Consider the following 17,412-nt stretch of genomic DNA (forward strand, 5'->3'; position numbering starts at 1 on the left):
AGAATTAAAACAATTATCAAATATCAAAAGGGGGCAGATGGCACAGTTAACACTTAAGATGCCAACTGAGATAGTCCAGTCCTGGCTATGCTTCTCATTCCAGCTTCTAGTTAATGCATACCTTGGGAGGCAGTCAGTACTGGCTCAAATACATGGGTTCCTACACAGATGTGGGAGACATGCATTGAGTTTGAGGTTCCTAGTTTTGGCCTAACCCAGGTCTGACTTTTGTTGGCATTTGGGCAGTGAACTTGCAGATGGATCTCTTTTTCTCTGATTTTCAAATACAAAAATAAATAAATATTTAATAAAAAATTTTAAAATAGCTTAATCCACTGTGCCCCAATTCCAGCCCATTTTTACTTGATCATATTCAGCATTACAGCTATCACAGCTGGCTCAATTTATTTCATTTCAGTACAAATAAAAACAATATTAAGTTATATAAGAATCACAGGATAAACTTTGAGCCATGCTACTGTCATAATATTTTTCATTTGAAAAAACTCCTTATCCCCTACTCTGAAATCCTCTGCTAGTAAAATAGTAAATGTCATGGACAATCAGAAGCAAAGCAGTATAATGAAAAGAGATCTGTATAGAAGCCAAAAACTTCATCTCAAGTGCTACTTCACCTCACATCCTGCAAAATAATTTTACATTTCCAGTCCAGAGTTTCCTAATTTATAAACTGATGTTAATAATCTCTGCTTTGACCACCTTACTGAAAAAGAAACACTTAAAGACAGAGTTACATTGAAACAAGCCAGTGTCTGTGTGTCTGAAGATCCCCTGGAAGGAACAATTACTCAGAAAGAAATTTCAAGAAATTAGGGCATGGGTCAGCATTGTGGTGTAGTGGTTAAATCGTGGACTGCAAGGCAAGCATCCCGCATGAGTGCTGGTTCAAGTCCAGGCTGCTCCACTTCAAATCCAGCTCCTGGCTAATGTGCCAGAAGATGGCCCAAGTTCCTGGGGTCGGTCTCTCTCTCTCTCTCTCTCTCTCTCTCTCTCTCTCTCTCTCTTCATCTCACTAACTCTGTCTTTGAAATAAATAAAACATAAAAAAGAAAAAAAAAAGTTAAGGCTCAAGTATTTTGCTTGGGACTCATTACTTAAATGTACATAAAGGATAAAAAATATAGAGTTGAGGTTCCAACCTGGCTAAATTACTCAAGTGTCCAATGATTATGTACAAAGTCATTTAGAAATTCTGCACTTTTTGTACTGTAGTCTTCTCTCTCTCTTTCCCTTCCTTTGTTTAGCAGGGAGCTAGATCAAAACCACAGCAGTGCTCTCTCCTCCACATGGACACAGGACGAGCAGAGCAGAACTATTGAAAGTAAATACTTAGAAGAAGGAAGCTTCACAGAAACTGAAAAAAAACAAAGAACAAAATTAGCCTTCACTTATCATACTTATGGGCATTTCCAAAACATAGAGACCCCAGAAGGGATGAAACAATTGAGGCTCATGTTCCTTTTCCTTTTAGAAAGACTGAGTCAAAGAAAGGGGCAACAATCAGGACAAAACCATCCCTGCATGTAAACCTTAAGCCAGAGGGGGGCCCGAAGATGGTGAGATAGCAACAGGCCAAAATAGATAACTATCCAAAATAGATAGTTAAAAAGCAGAGAAGATACATGCCGGAGATAGAGCAGAGGCTGGTGGTAGACCCCAGCAGACCAGGTTAGACAGGAAATTGCCAGTCTACAGAGCTGCATATAGCAGCATGAGGGGGAGCTTGGCAAACTGCTTGTGAGGTTCCAAATAGGACAAAAGAGAAGGTATGGAGGAACAGAGAGGTTGGGCACTCCCCCTCCCCCGCCCATCTCCATTTCTCCCCACCCCCAACCAGACCTGCAACCTACCAAATTAAGCCATGAAGATATAGAAATCCAAAACAGACTCATTACCAACATGGAAATTGAACCAGTAATAAAGACCCTCCCAACAAAGAAAAGCCCAGAACCAGATGGCTTCACTGCTTAATTCTGCAAGATATTTAAAGAAGAATTAACTCCAATTCTTCTCACGTTATTCAAAATAATTGAAAGGGAGGAATCCTCCCCAATTTTTTCCATGAAGCCGTATCATCGTAATTCCTAAACCCAGAAAAGATGCAACAGAGAAAGAGAACTACAGACCAATTTTCCTGATGAATATAAACGCAAAAATTCTCAAGAAAATTCTGGGCAATCTAATTCAAAAATGCATCAGAAAAGTCATTCACCGAGACAAAGTGGGAATTATCCTGGATATGTGGGTATGGCTCAACATTCAAATCAATCAAAAAAAAGTCAATGAATAAATCAAGCAATGTGATACACATTAACAAACTTTAGGAGAAAAACCATATGATTATCTCGATAGATTCAGAGAAAGGATTTGATAAAATACAACACCATTTCATGATGAAAACTATAAGCAAATTGGGTTTAGAAGGAATATTCCTCAACACAATCAAGGCAATTTATGACAAAACCACAGTCAGTGTCATATTGAATGGGGAAAAGTTGGAAGCATTCCCACTGAGATTCAGAACCAGACAAGGATGCCCACTCTCAGCAATGCTATGCAGTATAGTCCTGAAAGTTTTAGCCAGAGCCATTAGGCAAGAAAAAGAAATCAAAGGGATTCAAGTTAGGATAGAGGAAGTCGAACTACCCCTATTTGTAGATGCCATGATTCTATACATAGGAGATCTAAAAGACCCCACTAAGAGACTATTAGAACTCATAGAAGAGTTTGTTAAAGTATCAGGATATAAAATCAGTATACGCAGACAATGCCATGGCTGAGAAAGAACTTCTAGGATCTATCCCATTCACAATAGCTACAATAAAAATACAAAACCCTTGAAATATATTCTTCCAAGGATATCAAAGATCTCTATAATAAGAATTACTGAACATAAAATAACAAAATAGAAGATACAAAAAAATGGGAAAAACTTCCATGTTCTTGGATTAGAAGAATCAGTATCATCAAAATGTCCAAAGAAATTTCCAGATTCAATGCAATACCAATCAAAACACCAAAGACTTACTTCTCAGATCTAGAAAAAATGATACTGAAATTCATCTGGAAACACAAGGGACCTCAAAAAGCTAAAGCAGTGTTATACAACAAAAGCCGGAGGCATCACAATACCATATGTCAAGACATATATACAACAGCCTGTGCCGTGGCTCACTTGGCTAATCCTCCACCTGCGGAGCCAGCACCCTGGGTTCTAGTCCTGGATGGGGTGCCAGTTCTGTCCTGGTTGCTTCTCTTCCAGTCCAGCTCTCTGCTGTGGCCCGGGAGTGCAGTGGAGGATGGCCCAAGTGCTTGGGTCCTGTACCCGCATGGGAGACCAGGAGGAAGTGCCTGGCTCCTGGCTTCGGATCGACGCAGCACCAGCCGTAGCGGCCACTTTGGGGGTGAACCAACAGAAAAAGGAAGACCTTTGTTTCTCTCTCTCTCTCTCTCTCTCTCTCACTAACTCTGCCTTTTTTTTTTTTTTTAATTTTTAAAGACATATATACAAGGCAGAAATAATCAAAGCAGGCTGGCACTTTTACAAAAACAGATGTTTAGACGAGTGTAACAGAATAGAATCGCTAGAAGTCAACCCAAGCATCTACAACCAACTTAGATTCAACCAAGGAGCTAAAACAAATCCCTAGAGCACGGACAGTCTGTTCAACAAATGGTGCTGGGAAAACTGGATATCCACATACTGAAATTGAAGCAGGACCTTTACCTTACACCTCATACAAAAATCCATTCAAAATGGATTAAAGATCTAAATCTATGACCTGAGAGAGCTTAGAGAGCTTTGGACCTTAGAGAGCTTTGGAGAAACTCTGTAAGACACTGGCACAGGCTGGTACCGCAGCTCACTAGGCTAATCCTCCGGCTGCAGCACCGGCACCCCGGGTTCAAGTGCTTGGGCCCTGCACCCGCATGGGAGACCAGGAGGAGGCACCTGGCTCCTGGCTTCGGATCGGTGCGGCGTACTGGCTGCAGCACATCAGCCGTAGCGGCCATTTGGGGGGAGAACCAAAGAAAGGAAGACCTTTCTCTCTGTCTCTCTCTCTCTCACTCACTGTCTAACTCTGCCTGTTTAAAAAAAAAAAAAAAGACACTAGCACAGGCAAAGAGTTCCTGGAAAAGATCACAAAGGCACAGGCAATAAAATCCAAAATTAACAAATGAGATTATATCACATTGAGAAGCTACTGTACTGTAAAAGAACCACTCAGGAAAGTAAAGTAGCAACTGACAGAATGGGACAAATTATTTGCAAACAATTAACACTCTTATGTTTGCCGTCAATGATTACACATGAGCTGCCAAGGCTATAGAAGCCTTTTGAGTCATGACCTCTGCCAGTATTTAGACAAGTCCATAAGCAAAGTGGAAGTTCTCTCCTCCTCTCAGAGATACTTCCTTCTTTGATGGCCCCTTCTTTCCACTGGGGTCTCACAGAGAATTTTAATGGAGAATGGGACTGGGAATGGGAGATGGAGGAAGAGGTGGGGTGGGAGGGAGGGTATGGTTGGAAGAATCACTATATTCCTAAAGTTATACTTATGAAATTTGTACTCATTAAAGAAAAAGCTTCTAGGGGATGGGGGGGAGGAGCAGTTGGGACTCAAACCAGAACGCCCATGTGGAATGCCAGTATTGTAAGCAATGCCTTAACCTATGGTAGCACACCACCAGCCCCTGTACTTCAGTTTTCTTATTTAGAAAATTATTCACCATTAACTTACAAAACATGGGAGACCTTGTGGATGAGAAACTATTGTGAAATAACCCTAAACCAGTGTAAGGATCCTGTGTTCTACTCTTTCCTGGACAAGAATATATTACTATATCAATGTGCCAATAGAGTGTCTTCTTAATCTAATATGAATTAGTTATAATAAGAGGTTATAAATTTTTTTTCCTTCCCATTAACAGCAAAAGTATATCAGAGTTCTATAAAAGGATCTCATAGTATACAGTCTACCTCCAGCAAATAACACTGTGGGTTATATAATTTTTTGGCCCCTGAAGTTGCATACTTAAAAACACTGCTGTGTATAATACTTTGTATATGGGTAATTTTTTTTTTTTTTTGACAGGCAGAGTGGATAGTGAGAGAGAGAGACAGAGAGAAAGGTCTTCCTTTTTGCCATTGGTTCACCCTCCAATGGCCGCTGAGGCCGGCTCATCTTGCTAATCCGAAGCCAGGAGCCAGGTGCTTCTCCTGGTCTGCCTTGCGGGTGCAGGGCCCAAGCACTTGGGCCATCCTCCACTGCCTTCCCGGGCCATAGCAGAGAGCTGGCCTGGAAGAGGGGCAACCGGGATAGAGTCCGGCGCCCCAACCGGGACTAGAACCCGGTGTGCCGGCGCCGCAAGGCAGAGGATTAGCCTGTTAAGCCACAGCGCCGGCCTGTATATGGATAATATATAGGAACAAAAATACTCAATAGAGGCTTCCTACATAGAAACCAATGGTCCTCATCTGAGTGAATACCATAAATTTAAGTCTGAAACCATCTGGATATATAATGAATAAGACTACAGATATTTGCAGTCTATAGTTAGAAGGGACAAAACCTCTTGTAACTCCAGCTTTTACTGTAAGCTACATGACAGCAGGAAAAAGGTCTGTTTAGTTCTTTCCTACATTTATCTTAAATTTCCTAAATTCTTTTTCAATGTTAGATTTCTGTAGTAAAAAATTTTTGACATTAAAGTGTTTCTAACATATGTGGTAATCACACAAGTAGTAACTGCTTAAAAAACTAAGCCATAGAAATTGTAAGAGCGATACAGACTTACAAACTCCCAGAAGGGGCTGGTGTTGTGGTGCAATAGGTTAGGCTGCTCTGCTTCTGATTTAACTAATGTGTTTGAGAAGGCAGCAGATGATGACCAAAGTACTTGGGCTGCTGCAACCCACATGGGACATGTGAGACACCAAGGTGGGGTTCTAGATTCTGGGCAGCAGAAGACACAAACACCAATAACATATATTTAAGTATTTAGAGAAATACTCCTATTACAGCATGCTCCCTATAGTACTTTATTTTGAATGACAACACACTGTTTGGGAAAGACAAATTAGCCTGAAATAACTCCAGCTATGATATTTTGGGTATTTACAGAGCTAGCCTATTAAACCTGCTAATAAAGAAAACAAAGATATGATTGTCAATTTTATGCTTACAGTTAGAGTTATCTCATAATTTTAAGTGTTGAAAGCCTTTGTAAACAAGCCTTTAAAAGAGATTATGGGCGTCCAGCATTGTGAGGCAGTAGGTAATTTGTCCCCTGTGACACCGGCATCTTATATGGGCACTGGTGAGTCCTGGCAGTTTCACTTCTGATGCAGCTCCCTGCTAATGTGCCTAGGCAAGCAGCAGAAGATGGCCCAAGTGCTTGGGCCCCTGCATACATGTGGGAGAGGCCTGGAAGAAGCTCTTGGCTCTTGGCTTTGGCCTGTCTCAATCTAGGCCATTGAGATCATTTGGGGATTTAACTTGTGTATAGAAGATCTCTCTCTCTCTCTCTGCCTCTCTGTGATTTTGCCTTTCAAATAAATAACAAACCTAAAAGAGAGACAGAAAGAGAGACAATGAAGCTTCTAATCCAGCTTCTTGTTAATGGCCTAGTGAAAGTAGTAGAAGATAGCTCAAGTACTTTGGCCCCTTTAACACATGTGGGAGACCTGGATGAAGCTCCAGGCTCCTGGTTTTGGTGGCCATTTGGGGAGTGAACCAATGGATGGAATATGTCACTCTCTGTCTCTCCCTCTCTGAGTAACTCTTTCAAATAAATAAACATTTTTTCCTTTAAAAAAGAAAGCTGTCATGGAATATGATGAATATACACCTATAGGGCAAACAAAGAAAAAGAAAAAAAAAAAAGAAACAAATTTTAAAAAACCTGTTCTAATGATTAAGTATTAGATTAATGCTGTCCACACAAGGTAGGGATAAGGATAAGCGACCATGGTAAAGCAATAATAAAATGCTGAGCAGACAACAGAATAAGAAAATATTGAGCGAGTACTTACACTTAGGTCTAGTAAGAGCATGTTATGCTGATGTAAAAGGTGCTGAGGGGCTGACATGATTGCATAATGCGTTAAGCTGCTGCTTGCCATGCTGACATTACATATGTACAACATTTCATGTAGTGGCTGGTCCACTTCCCATCCAGCTCTCTGCTGATGTGCCTAAGAAAGCAGCAGATGAAGGCCCAAGTACTTGGGCCCCTGAACTCACATGGAAGACCCAGTTGATGCTTGCTTCACCCTGGCCCAGTTCTGACCATTGTGGACATCTCAGGAGTGAACCTGTAGATGGAAGCTCTCTCTGTCTCTCCCTCTCTCTAGCGCTTTCAACAAGCCTTAAAAAAAAAAAAAAAATTGGGAACACACAGGGTCAGCTTTGTGGTGGCTCCATTTCCAATCCAGATCCCTGTTAAGGTGCCTGGGAAATCAGCAGCACCAGCCCAAGTATTTTTTTTAAAAAAGGATTCATTTATTTATGTATTTGAAACAGTTACACAGAGAACAGGAGATAGACTGGTTCACTCCCCAAATGGCCCACAAGGGCCAGAGCCACACCAGGCAAAGCCAGGAACTTCATCCAGGTCTCCCACATGGGTGGCAGGAACACAAGTACTTGGGTCATCCTCCATTATTTCATAGGCCATTAGCAGACAGCTAGACTGGAAGCAGAGCAGCTAGGACTCGAACTGGTGCCAAAATTGACACCAACGTCACACACACAGCAGCATTACCTGCTATACCACAATGCCCGACTCTATACTGATTTTAAAAAATCAACAGTGGGCAAATATGCTGGACCTTATCAGGTATCAGATAATGGCATCAAACTGTGCTACAATTTTCAGTGTTATGTACTCACTGTAAAAATGCCAGTTTTGGAGCCAGCAACGCAGTCATCCCACATTGGCATGCTGGTATCAGTCCCAGTAGTTCCAATCCCAATCTGCCTCCTTTATAAAGCACCTAAGAAGGGCAGACTATGGCCCAAATACTTTGACCCCTGCCACTTACATGGGAGAACTGAATGGAGTTCTTGGCTCCTGGCTTGGGGTAGGCCCACCTCTAACTGTCACAGCCCTTTGAAGAATGAACCAACAGATACAAGATATTTCTCTCTGTCTCTCCCTCTCTGTCACTCTGCCTTTCACATAAATAAAATATTTTAAAAATATCAGTTTCACTTAGGAATATCCTTACTGGATTATAAAAATTCTTACTTTCAATGAAATCTTGGTTCTTGAGAACATGTTCCTGTAACATTCTGTATGACAAACTGGAAGTATGCAAAGGACTACTGCTGCATACCAAAGTATGATGGTTTTGTTAAGGAAGCACTTATGCAGCAGTATGAGTTGTGTGTTGAACCAGACACTGTTGTTCATGGAACACCATTGCTAATTAAACAAATGATGGGTCAGAACACTGTGGCTATTTGAATTTGCATGTTTGGTGGGGTTTTTTCCTCCAAAATTAAGTAAACCTATTACTTTAAGGAACAGGTCTGAAAGTACTAATTGCCAATGACAAAATTTAAGTTTTTAAGTAAAAATTAAAAATTTAGGACACTATCTGATATCATGAGTTTGAAAACTTTTCAGAGCTCCAAGACTTCTGATGAGATAGGTGGTAATATTAACAGATGCAATTTTTTGATAACATATGAGATGTGTCAACATTTATACAATATGTATAGCTCAGAGAACCAATATTCTTCAAATGGATAATGAATGCAAATATTTTAAAATTAAATGAGTAACACATCTATGCAAAGTAAGACACCAGTGGTTCTTTTTTACTTAAAAAGATTTGTTTATTTATTTACAAAGCACAGTAACAGAGAAGAGAAAGAGTATGTGAGAGAGAGGTCTTCTATCTGCTAGTTCACTCCCCAGATGTCTGCAATAACTAGGGCTGGATCAAGTGGAAGCCAGGAGCCTGGCACTCTATCTGGGTCTCCCACATGGGTATCAAGAGCCATGCAATCAAATCACCTTCTGCTGTATCTCCAGACAAATGACCAGGGAGATGGATGGGTAGTGGAGCAGCTGGGATTCAAATTGGTGATCATAAAAGATGCATCACAGGCTGCAGCTTAGACTCCTGTGTCACAATGCCAGCCCAGATCAATGGAGTTTACAAAGTACAAAAAGTATACTGATACAGTTTCGATTTCATTACAGAAATGAATATTTAGGAAGTTACTAATTGTCAAATTTCAGTTTAATATCAAAGAAGAATATACACAATCATCTGAAAAGCCTATTTAAATAATTTACAGAGCTACAGATCTATGTATATTTTTTCCATATACCTCAACTAAAACAATGATACAATTAGTTAAATGCTAAGAAAAGAACTAGGAGAATCCAGTTGCCTTCTATTAAGTCAGATATTAAAGGGATGTGCAAAAGCATAAAAAGAATGTTATTCACTCACTGACTTTTTAGGAAATACAACTGTCTTTCATAAAAATACTGTTCCTGGCACTGGCTTCAGGTCCAGCTCCTAAAACCAATTAATGCAAACCTGAGAGGCAGCAGTGATGGCTCAAGTAATTTGGTTCCTGTCACCCATGTGGGAGACCTAAATTAAGTTCCTAATTCCTAGCTTTGGCTGCTGCTCTGTCCTAGCTGGTAGGGGCATTTGGACAGTGGAGCAGGAAATGGTAGCTCTATCTTTCTCTCTGCCTCTCAATAAGATGAGAGAGGAAGAAGGGAAGAAAGGATGAATGGGAAGGAGAGAGGAGGGAGGGAGGAAAGAAAAAGTGCAAAGTGATCCCAAGGTGACAAAGTTGTGAGCTACTGAATGTATACAGATGTGACTAATTTCTTTGAATAATAATTATTATTTGAAATAACAGAAAAACCTAAAGAGTATTTTCATTGTGAGATTTTAGAAATGTTCCAAAATTTTTCCTTTTAAACAATTATGAAAGCCTAAATTGTCTTTATTAACATATTAAAATGAGATATTAAGACATATGTAAAACAGCATGATCATTGTCTATCACTGACAAGTTGCTATTTTTTTAAAAAAGATTTATTCAGGGCCGGCGCCGTGGCTCAACAGGATAATCCTCCGCCTTGCGGCGCCGGCACACCGGGTTCTAGTCCCGGTCAGGGCACCGATCCTGTCCCGGTTGCCCCTCTTCCAGGCCAGCTCTCTGCTGTGGCTAGGGAGTGCAGTGGAGGATGGCCCAAGTGCTTGGGCCCTGCACCCCATGGGAGACCAGGAGAAGCCCCTGGCTCCTGCCATCGGAACAGCGCGGTGCGCCGGCCGCAGCGCGCTACCGCGGCGGCCATTGGAGGGTGAACCAACGGCAAAAGGAAGACCTTTCTCTCTGTCTCTCTCTCACTGTCCACTCTGCCTGTCAAAAATTTAAAAAAAAAAAAAAAAGATTCATTCATTTATTTGAAAAGCAGAGTGAGAGAGACAGACAGAAAGATCTTCTAACCACTAGCTCACGCCCCAAATAGCCACAGAGTTGACGCTAGCCAGGCCAAAACCAGGAGCCCAGAACTCCGCTGGGGTCTCCCATGTGGGTAGCAGTGTCCCAAGCACCTGGAACATCCTCTGCTGCCTTCCAAAGAGCAATAGCAGGGTGCTGGGTCGGAAGTAGAGAAGCCAGGACTTGAATCAGCAGTCTGATATGGGATGCTAGTGTCACACCAGCTTAAGCCACTCTGTCACAAAGCCAGCCCCTCCAACAAATCGTTAACAAAACACAATGTTATTATTTTAAAGCTTAGCTTTCAGAGTAAGGCTCTTCTTAATACTGTTTTTTTTTTTTATTTGAACTAGCTCTTGAAAGTGTTTTTTGCTTCACTGACAAATTTTAGCCTTTTCCCAAATAATATGCTTCAATAAGTCTCTTCTTAATTACTGATAGAACTTAACACATTTTTTGTTTTGAGTTTTGCTAAAAAAATTCTGACAAATCAGGAATTGAGGTTTAGGAGTGGTGGTGATGCAAAAGAGGGAAGCTTCAGGTGAGGGTGGGCGCTGTGAGGGGCAGGCAGCAATAGTGTCTCCTTCACCCCCATGCCTGGAATCCTCTCCAGAAGACAAAGATGATCGTGCTCCAGAATGGACAAATCTTCTATCATGTCTGCTGAATGTAGGAAGAGATGTCTGTCTCATCAGGCAGTTCACTAATATTGAACTCAAAGTGGTCCTGCACGTCACTGAGGATCTTGGAATCATTTTCATTTGACATAAAGGTGATGGCCAAACCCTTGGTGCCGAACTGTCCCACTTGGACCACCTGATGTAAGTAGGTGTCAGACTCCTCAGGCATGTCATAGTAAAAGAAACGAACACATTTTAAGAGGTTCAGACTAGAAGTTAGAAGACTTAAGTTATAGGATATTGGCTCAGCCATCAACATCCTTAATATCTCCTCTTCTAAAATATGGGACTGATCTGCCGAATGACTTTCCAGGTATCTTCCATGTCTGTGGGACTATGATTGTAAAACAACACTGAAAGGGTTTGGTTAAGTTACCTGCAAGTTCGTTATCCTGTAGGTGACAAACTCACTAAACACAACAAAACCAATCTGACATTACAGATTTCCTCTTTGTATTTTTTAAAAATCAGTTTGTAAAACATGATTCCCTCCTGTTTTTAAAAGAACATTAACAGGATAAAAGTCTGGTTTTTAAAAAGCCATATCTAGTGTCTGTCATCCTAACAAGGCACCAGCATAATTAATTCTATCCAAATTTGGGAATGCTATTGGGTACTAGCTTTAAACAGAATATTGCAATACCAGGAAGATATAAATGTATATATAAATAGTACTGAGTATTGCTTTATTGAGTATAACTCATAATAAACTATATTTTGAAGTGTACAATTTAACACATTTTGTCATATGTATACATACACCAATGAAATCAATGAGTATTTTAAAATATTTGAATAATAACTGCAATTATTCAGAGTTTAATATATATTGATATTACATAATGTGCTTTATCTGCATGACCCCATCTATTTTTCACAATAGTCCTGCTGGGTAGGTATTATTATAATCCTCATTTTAAGGATGTTACTAAACCGGCCGGTGCCGCGGCTCACTAGGCTAATCCTCCGCCTTGCGGCGCCGGCACACCGGGTTCTAGTCCCGGTCGGGGCACCGATCCTGTCCCGGTTGCCCCTCTTCCAGGCCAGCTCTCTGCTGTGGCTAGGGAGTGCAGTGGAGGATGGCCCAAGTCCTTGGGCCCTGTACCCCATGGGAGACCAGGAGAAGCCCCTGGCTCCTGCCATCGGAACAGCGCGGTGCGCCGGCCGCAGCGCGCTACCGCGGCGGCCATTGGAGGGTGAACCAACGGCAAAAGGAAGACCTTTCTCTCTGTCTCTCTTTCTCACTGTCCACTCTGCCTGTCAAAAAAAAAAAAAAAAAAGATGTTACTAAACCTTACACAGATTAAGAAGCTTGCTCGACATCACAGAGATATTGAATGGTATGCCAAAATTAACACTCAAGCATTTACATCATACAGCTAGTTAAAATTTATCTATTCAAATAACTATTAAGGCTTACTATATCTTGTCGTAAACTCTGACAATGTTTAATTTCTTTGGTTTAATTAAGATAGCTACTTCTGGACAGCATCAATTTTTCAAGTATAATATAATTAAGTTGCATGCCTTAACATACAAGTTTGTCTGCCATTCTTGACTACTCCACAAACTAAAAGAGCATGATCACAGAACAGCTTCAGAGAGGTAGAGTAACTGGTATAAGACAAATCAGCTACTAAGCACAAATGAGATTTGAATTCCAAAGGCCATGGAGCTTTTTATCACATTTCTAACATTTCACATTCTAACATTTCACAAATAATGAACCCTGAAGATGACTGTTAGATCATCCCTTCAAAATTTTCAGATGCTCATTGTTCAGCTGGACAGCTGAGTCATGAGGCTGTAATTTCATTCACTGCCAACCAGAGTGCAAATCAAAAAAGCTTATTTATTTTTATTCACAATCTAAGCTTTTTTAATGTCACTTAGGTGCTAAAAAAAATCACAGAGCTTTAATGTGTGGCAGGTTGAAGCAAGTTTATTAAAAATGCTAGTTACCAAGTGCATATTCACTTGTCTGGACTAGCCCACTGCCACATTCTTGTAGCAGGGTTAAATAGCAGTTTAGTCACCTCACAAAAAAGCACACTGTTAAAATGGAAGTGACAAATAATATTCTAAAACCAGTGGAATATTAAAGAGAGATGTGTAGGTTAAGATTAAGCATCTACAAGACTCTCGTGTAAATAAATAGCTCAAAAAACCATTCTTTGCCTGGTCTTGATGTGTTATACTCCTCAAGTAATTTGGCAAGTTAGTGAGGTTTAATAAAATAAACACCAACAGTAACAAATTCAGACTTTTTCCTGAGTACATAAATACAAATACACCATCATGGTAACAAGCATATTTGGAAGAAACAAGGATGGCTTTTATAAACAGCTTCATTTTTAGACTCTTAAGATACTAATGTTGAGAGACAGATAGGAATTTGGCACAGCAGTTAAGCCATCTCTTGGGACTCCCATATTGGTGTACCTGGGTTTGAGCCCCACTGTGCCCCTGATTCCAGCTTAGTGCTTGTGGGCCGCTATCTCAAACTTTCTTATAAAAACAAACTTTTTAAAAATATATTTATTTGAAAGTCAGAGTTATACATAGAGAGGAGAGGCAGAGAGAAAGAGACAGAGAGGTCTTTCACCAGCTGGTTCACTCCACAATTGGCCACATCAGCCGGAGCTGCACCGATCTGAAGGCTGGAGCCAGGAGCTTCCTCTGGGTCTCCCACACAGGTGCAGGGGCCCAAGGAGTTGGGCCGTCTTCTACTGCTTTCCCAGGCCATAGCAGAGAGCTGGATGGGAAGTGGAGCAGCCAGGACTTGAACCAGCATCCATATAGGATGCTGGCATTGCAGACAATGGCTTTATCTGCTACACCACAGCACTGGTCCCAACAATTTTTTTTTTTTAAGAAATACGCATGAACATAACTTATACTGCTTCTGACTTGTTTTTGTTGTGTTGTTTCTATTTTTTGAAGCAAGTGTGACTTTTGAAATCATCTGGCGCTATTTTTATCAAATCACAAACTGCCAACCTCTATGTTTCTCCATACTGTTTCAAACTTATTCTGAGTGTTTCCTAAGAAAATAAGGTTACTAAATACAAAAAAGTTTTGCTATCTGAAAAATATTATTTATATATTATAAAATATATATTACATAATAAATATACATTTAATATATTATATATAATAAATACATATAAATATATATTAATATATATATATATATACATATAAAGCAGCCCTAAAACCAGATAATGCCATAAAGAGATTGAGAGATGCTGGGAGCTGGCACCATGGCTCACTTGGTTAATCCTCCGCCTGCGGCGCTGGCATCCCATATGGGCACCAGGTTCTAGTCCCGGTTGCTCCTCTTCCAGTCCAGCTATCTGCTGTGGTCCGGGAGGGCATTAGAGGATGGCCCAAGTGCTTGGGCCCCCTGCACCCACAAAGGAGACCAGGAAGAAGCACCTGGCTTCCTGCTGCCCGCAGTGGCCATTTGGGGAGTGAACCAATGGAAGGAAGACCTTTCTCTCTGTCTCTCTCCCTCTCACTTTCTATAACTCTGCCTGTCAAATAAAAAAAAGATTAAGAGATGCTTACTGATGCAGATTTAGAAAAATTACTAAATTGACATATTTTATTAAATAAATAGATACCACAATATTTTTGTACTAAACAATTTACTTATTCCATTGAGTATGTCAGATAAGTCATACAACAAGAAATATGGTGCTAATAGGCCAGCTTAATACTGTGTCGTGGCAGAGTTTCTCTCATACCTATTTAAAAAAATACTTAGGTTTACCTATCCTGGACCAGCATTGTGGCACAACAAGTTAAGCTAAGTCCTGTGATGTCAGCATCCCATATCAGAACACTGGCTGGAGTCCTGGCTGCTTTCTTTCAGATCCAGCTCTCTGGTAATGCATCTGGGAAAGCAGAAGATGGCCCCAATGCTTGAGCCTCTGCCACCCACGTGCAAAATCCAGATGAAGTTCCAGGCTCTTGCCTTCTGAATGGTCCACTGCTGTCTGCTATAACCATTCAAATAAATAAATTTAAAACAAAAGAACTAGACTCAGGCAAGTGGGAAACTTAAAACAAAAGAAGTCATTTCAGTAGAACCAAGAGTTCTATTTTAAAGTAATCTTGCAAGGAAGCCAATTAAAATGGCCTTCATTTCTCTCTCTCACTTTTAAAAAGATTTATTTTGAAAGTCAGAGTTAGAGAGAGAGAGAGAGAGAGAGAGAGAGAGAGAGAACACAAAGAGATCTTCCATCTGCTAGTTCACTCCACAGATGTCCGTCATGGCTAGCACGGGGTCAGGCCTAAACCAGGAGACAGGAGATTTATCTGGGTCTCCCACGTGGGTTACAGGGGTCCAGATACTTGGGTCATGTTCTGCTGCTTTCCCAGGACATTAGCAGGGAGTTGGATCAGAAGTGGAACAAATGCCAGATTTCAAGACAACCTATAGGGCAGATATAATCAAAACAGCATGGTACTAGTACAAAAACCAATGGATAGACCATGGAACAGAATAGAAACACCAGAAATCAATCCAAACATCTATAACAATCTTATATTTGATCAAGGAGCTAAAAGCAATCCTGGAACAAGGACAGTCTATTCAAAAGATGGTGTTGGGTAAACTGGATTTCCACATGCAGAAGCATGGGATGGGAGACAGAGTAGGAGGTAGGATGGTTTGGGGGTAGGAGGGAAGGTATGGGAGAAGAATAGCTATAATCCAAAAGTTGTACTTTTGAAATTTATATTTATTAAATAAAAGCTTTTTATTTAAAAAAAAAAAAGTGGAACAGCTGGGACACAAATGCCCGCTATGCCACAACACCAGCACCCTAGTGTCCTCAATGCTCAATTTCTGCCTCGTTTTGCTTTACTTAACATAATTCCTTTTCAATGCACTCTGGTGCAGGGCACGAAAGGGAAAAAGAACATATCAAATATATTGTGTCTAATTAATAAGACTGATGAGGGGAAAAAGAGATATGGAGCATGTGCGGATTCTTTTTGACTCTGCCCTTCTTCCTCCTATTACTAGCAAACATGGATGCAGTTTTGAATAACTTATACTAAATATATAGCTACTCTGAGTATATAATTTAGTCACTCAATAAACATTTATTATGTTCTTATTTTATGACAGGCACTTGGATTTATATACCCTGGCCATATATCTCAGCTTTGAACTTTAATGTTATTTCCTAGGAAAGTTATTTGACCTCATGAGACCTCAAGATTCCTCTTCTTTTTTTTTTTGACAGGCAGAGTGGACAGTGAGAGAGAGAGAGACAGAGAGAAAGGTCTTCCTTTTGCCGTTGGTTCACCCTCCAATGGCCGCTGCGGTAGCGCGCTGTGGCCGGCGCACCGCGCTGATCCGATGGCAGGAGCCAGGTGCTTCTCCTGGTCTCCCATGGGGTACAGGGCCCAAGGACTTGGGCCATCCTCCACTGCACTCCCTGGCCACAGCAGAGAGCTGGCCTGGAAGAGGGGCAACCGGGACAGGATCGGTGCCCCGACCGGGACTAGAACCCGGTGTGCCGGCGCCGCAAAGCGGAGGATTAGCCTAGTGAGCCGCGGCGCCGGCCAAGATTCCTCTTCTAAAAAACAGAAATCATGTTTTTGTTGATAGTAATAAAAATGATAAATGAAAATGTGCCTGCAATGTTGAACTTAATTTGTGACTTTTAAAAAATAACAACATAATTCATCATTGCTCCATGACAAAAGGATTATCATATAGGTGTTTTCAGCTACAATGCCCAATAATTTCTTTCTCTAAGAGTCTAAGCCTGAATAACAGTATTGGTATTGTTTAAGTCAGCTTACATCAACCACATTTAACTTCATTAGTTTGTGTTCTGAAACATACACAGAGCATCTAAAAATATTACTTATTTCTATGCCAAAGATGTTGATCCATACTTAGCAATATATATATTTTTTTCTGAATGAACAAGGTAATTTTCAATCATTTAAGGGTTTATGTAGTCACTTCCTATAACATTCCTGTAAGTGCTACCCAGTGCAGACTACACTTTTTAGATATTTGAGCTCTGGCTGCTTCACTAAGAACCCATCTCTCTCTCTCTCTCTCTCTCTCTCTCTCTCTCTCTCTCTCTCTCTTTTTAAGGCAGAGTTAGACAGTGAGAGAGAGAGAGAGAGAGAGAGAGAGACAAAGGTCTTCCTTTTCTGTTGGATCACCCCCCAAGTGGCCGCTATGGCTGGCACAT

The 17,412-nt window shown here is 40.8% G+C and overlaps 1 protein-coding gene across 1 annotated transcript in view; it reads right to left on the reverse strand.

Annotated features, from left to right (window-relative positions):
- FAF1 (Fas associated factor 1) overlaps nucleotides 1-17,412 on the reverse strand; it is a 476,212-nt gene that overhangs the window by 205,990 nt on the left and 252,810 nt on the right. The gene's annotated exons all lie outside the window — the stretch shown is intronic.

This window comes from Lepus europaeus, chromosome 5 (genome assembly GCF_033115175.1).
Source record: "Lepus europaeus isolate LE1 chromosome 5, mLepTim1.pri, whole genome shotgun sequence".
NCBI classification, from domain to species: Eukaryota; Metazoa; Chordata; class Mammalia; order Lagomorpha; family Leporidae; genus Lepus; species Lepus europaeus.